The sequence below is a fragment of the Lagopus leucura genome, unplaced genomic scaffold (assembly GCF_019238085.1).
Source record: "Lagopus leucura isolate 7727_CA_CO unplaced genomic scaffold, USGS_WTPT01 Super-Scaffold_100016, whole genome shotgun sequence".
NCBI classification, from domain to species: domain Eukaryota; kingdom Metazoa; phylum Chordata; class Aves; order Galliformes; family Phasianidae; genus Lagopus; species Lagopus leucura.
Genome location: NW_024962270.1, coordinates 16,390,367 through 16,391,040, shown reverse-complemented (window position 1 = coordinate 16,391,040; position 674 = coordinate 16,390,367).

Here is a 674-nt window from a genome sequence, read left to right as displayed (position 1 = left end):
AAAGTACACGTGGAAAATGGTAAATGTTGGTTACTGCTTAGACGGGAGTGAGATGCAAAAGCACGTGAGCAGGATGCGAGTTTCCAGAGGGCCCAGCCAGCGGCTTGCCCAATCCCCCATGTGAAGAGCGGACTGGGACCCGAGGGGTGCACCCGGTGCCATGCTACCTCTGCTGCTGTGCGGACGGGGCTGTCAGCCGCCTCTCCCGGCCTCGTCCGGACCTCGATTGCTCAGCCGCCCCGCCTGTCCCCGCTGGGGCCGGCCCTGAACCCAGTCGGGGCCGCGTCTCCCCACGACACTGCTCGCGCAAGCGGGACCATTTCGGTTTCCTCGCAGGAGCTGGCTTTGCCAGTGAAACCAGAGGTGCCCATTTCATATTTTTTCTTCCTTCTCCCTCCTCCAAGCCTCGCCGGGACACTCAGAAATTAGCCCGAGGCGTAAACCGGCGCTGCTCGTCCTTTTCCTCCTTTTCCGCCAAACTTCCCCGCGCAATCCCAGCCGAGGGCTGCCAGGCTCCGCCAGATCCCGGCGCTGCTGCCGCGGCGGCTCCATGCCGCGGCTTCGGGCCTCCCCGGCTCCTCCCCTCGCGGTGTGAGCGTGTGCGTGTATGTGGATGTGGATGTGGATGTGTGTGCGCGCGCCAGGGCCGCCGCCGCCGCTGTGCCCGCCTCTCC